Here is a 4,251-nt window from a genome sequence, read left to right as displayed (position 1 = left end):
CCATGAAAAGTGTGTAAGTCAATCACTTCATATCTTTACCTCCTCCCATCTTACATAGTCAACTTCTAAACTCCTCATCCCTATCAAACAAGCACTCTGAGGAGACAAGATAGACCTTGATCTTGAGATTTTGTTGGAATTGAAACTTTGAACATCTGCATCAATAATCAAAGCCCAGTTCAAAGCAATCTGTAGACAATGACGCGAGCTCATAATGTCAAATGTCTTTCTCCTCCTTGCAGTCATATCCAGGTCAGCCCATCCCCATCTCCCATCGCTCCAAAGAGTCTACATTCCTACCTCTCTTCCTGTACTCCAGACTAGCCACCGCTTCTCTCTCCTAAGGGTCCAAGCATCCAAGGACTAGGTCAATGGCACCAGAAGGCTCATAAGCACATTCAACACCCTGTCCTTCAGATCAGACAGCCCTATCTCACTCTCTTGCTCTCTCTCACCCATAGTTGTGGACTATGTTAATGTAATGGATGCCAATGGAACACATTCAATCCATAGCTTCACTGCTGCACCTGCCTCACATCTATTCACTGAGTAAACCTCCAAGGTCACCACAAGCAAACATACACCAGGCTATGTACTCCCACGTTCTCTATAACTTCCAATTCTAGAATTGGATTCTTCTAATGGACACTGACTTTGCCTGCCTGGATATTCTTAAAGGCAAACAAGTTGCTAGAAATTAAAAAAGCAAATTTAAAAATAAAAATTTAAAAAATTGTTTGGGTCTTTGCCTGCAGGTCCTTAATTCTTATGCAAATCTTTTCCACTCCCAGTAATTCTGGATGAATCTACATGTCTCTTGAAATGCACATTTCCTCAGTGGGCCCCAAGTTGTTTTATCTAAACCTCTAATAATCTATGTATAAAAGTAAATAACTTGTTAGTCAAATTTGTGTCTTCTAGGTTGCAACACCCCCATGATACATCTTCAAAGATATGAACATGTATGGCCAAGCACAATCAATAAGAGTGCATCTGAATTCCAAAATCAATCTCCATAATAGTCTATGTGTTTCCTACTGCCAAAGGGGCCCTTTAGAGTAGTGAGAGAAGATCTTCACCCTGAAACCCACAGCGTCCCTTTTCAGCAGGAAGTAGCTAAGAGAATACGCCGTGCCCTTTTCCTTATGACTCAGGGTGAAGTCTCTCTCAGGGAGGAGTGATAGGGAATGGCAAAGGATACACTGACAAAGAAGATTGATCAGAACTGGCTTTGACAAGCACTGTGGCATTTGGACAAGAACAAACTGGGAGGAGGGTAGAGAGAATAGTGCAACAATGAGTGGAAGCCCAAAATCTCTGTAAATGTTTATGAAAAATAATAAAATATAATTATAGAAAAAAAAAAGTAAATAAATGCATTTCAATGTCCAGCTTTTGTTTTCTTCAGGCAAATCCAAGTTTCTCTTTTAGCACATCCAATAAAATACTGACTGAAGGTGGAGTCCCATGTTCTCTGTAATCGCTAATACCCAATATTCTCTTCTGCCATACATGCAAACCTGTTTTACACTAGGCAAGAGAAATTTTTTTTTATATCCATAGTACATAGCCCTTTGAGAACATTCCGGTTTCTTCTCTATGCTGTGACTTCTCAGTTATACACATATGACCTTGGGCCTCTGGTTAGGTGCAGGTGTAAGAACTGGCACCCTATCAATCCTCTGGTTTAACCAGCCTGGCTTTTGCTGCAAGCCATTTCAGATGCTGCTTTTCTCCCCTTAGCTGCAGTGTAACATCTTTGACTTTTCCTTTTAGCCATGACAAATACCAACCAGATGAACCAGTTCTGAATCAGAAGTTTCACTTCCTAAGCCCCCTTTTTTTCTCTCCTACTGATGCTTCCAAGCCAAAGACATTCCTCTAGGTCGTATAGCCCTGGTGTACAAGTTGCCATACTGTGGTCACTTGTGGTTGCTGTAAGGCAGAACATGAGACACTGATGTGTCAAATGCATTAAGGCTTGGCTACCCAATGTGGGCAGAGAGTGGGGTGGAGCTCCCAGCTTAAAACAAGCTTGGAAGGAGGAGTGGCATCCACTTCTGTAATAGCTTGCCTCCAGAAACCCTATGAACCTGGAAAGAGGATGAAAGGCACCCAAGCGTCGAGGACTCTCCTTCATAGGGTCGCTATGAGTCGCGTGCAACTCGACGGCACTTAACAACAACAACAACAAACAACTAAGTCCCATGCTTCTGTGAGCCTGAAGCCAGTGCAGGAATTCAGCTTCTGACACCAACTGTAAAAATGATTGGGAAGGAGAAGTTATCCTCCCAGTACAAAAGAAACCCGGCTGGAAAAGCCAAGGTGATCTGTAATGTCATGGCCTTTCAGTTTTATAGATAATGCCTGACAAATGATCGAGTGGGGATATACAAATAAGGTGGGTGGGATTCTAATAAAGGAACTGGTCCCTGGGCAAGAAGCTGCTCTGCTTCAGCTGCTCCATGGGAAAAGGCTGGGCAATCTCCTCCCATGGGATTTACTCCTTCTAAAAACCCACCAAGAGAATCAGTTATGGGTCGGTTTCCATACACAACAACAACAATCGTTATTATACCTAGGGAGCTATGGTGGCCTACCGGAAACAAGTTGCAATGCCAAAGGCATGCTACACTGTTGAGAAAAAACTGACTCAAACATTTCCATTTCACTTTTCTACTCCTAGCAGCATGCCGGAAGGTTTGGGTCCAGCCCTGACCTTCCAGGGGTGTTTCTCCCCCTTTGTTTATTCTTCAGCACGACCTATCTATCTTTCACCAGCCATGCCTCCTTCGCTACCTTGATAAATCTTTTTGTTTTCCTAAACTTTTTAAAAAAATCTACATTTTAATTAAATGACTAACATTCAACGTAATGATCATTCTATTACTAAAAAGGAAAAGCCTCTCAAAGGAGAAGGATCCGGTATGGGCTCAGTTAGTGCTTCACAGGTTTTCCTCTTCAGCCTGTTAATCATGTTCTGAGAGAACTCACAATTGATGATGTCAGAATGTTGCTTCAACCCACTTTCGTTTCACTGGCAAGACAAAAATTTCAAGTGCTAAATGGCTACCCCACCCCTCCTGACACCTCAGGGAATTCAAGTGGGTAAGCAAGCCATTTAGATAGACATTTAGCCTGTAAACAGCTCATCTGCTGGGAAAGTTTTTATTGTGTAGAGTCCAAGACTGAACTCTACATTTCCTGAGTCCCAGAGAACAACTCTTTCAGAATTACTTCATTTTGAACCAGACCAGGGTACAACTGTTTCATTTAGAAGCATTTAATTCTCCTTCTTAACATGTATATATAAATTCAATTTCAATTAGTAAAACAAAAAGGACTTTCACATATTTCTCTAGAAGGAAAAGCTTTAACATTTTATGACTGTATTTTTTTTAAATGTATTTTGTGTTGTTTCTGTTGTTGATGATGATGATTGCCTTTGGGTCAAGCACAATTCTTAGTGACCCTATGAACAAAAGGCCTGAAGCCCCTCTACAACTATCAACGTTTATCAATGTTCATAGTTTCCAGAGGCAAGTTGTTTAGGAAGTGGATGCCACCCCTGCTTCCAAATCATATTGGGTTTGCATTCAATTATTTAGAGACATTTTGTTTCATAATTAACCACAATGTCTAGTGAAATCCCAAGGGAACTCGCGTGACCTAGTGGGTAAGCAGTTGTGCTAACAGTACAGCAAGTAAGCAGTGAGAATCCACCAAAAATACAGCACAATAAGCAATGAGAATCCACCAGCTGCTTCAAAGGAGAGAGCTGGGGAATTTCCTCTCATGTGTTTTTTACAACCTCTGAAAATCCACTGAAGGGTCCGCTACAGACTGGTTCCAACCCAAAAGCAATGAGTATGAGTTTTCGGAGTCAAACTCCTATAGTACACAGCCTTTCCCTTTACTCAATTTGTCTATTAACTTTTGCTTCCCTCTCTTTCCGATCCCATCCCTGTTAATCTCCAAGATTAATCCTGTGTTTAAACCTTTCCTTAGCTTTTTCTGTGCCACACAACATAGTTTGTGCTAGATGAGTTCATGCTGGAAAGTTATTTCACAAATTCTTCATTATTTTATAGTGATAGGTTATCCTCCATTGTGTGCATGTACCACAGTATTGAGAATACCATGGACTGCTAGGAAAACAAACAGATATGTCCTGGAAAGGGTTAAACCGGGTGGCTCCTTGGAGGCAAGGATTCTGAGGCTCCATCTAACATACTTTGGACATGTTGTGAG

The sequence above is a fragment of the Elephantulus edwardii genome, unplaced genomic scaffold (assembly GCF_000299155.1).
Source record: "Elephantulus edwardii isolate Elephantulus edwardi_28Jun2011 unplaced genomic scaffold, EleEdw1.0 scaffold00036, whole genome shotgun sequence".
Lineage (NCBI taxonomy): Eukaryota > Metazoa > Chordata > Mammalia > Macroscelidea > Macroscelididae > Elephantulus > Elephantulus edwardii.
Note: the sequence above shows the minus strand (reverse complement) of the source record.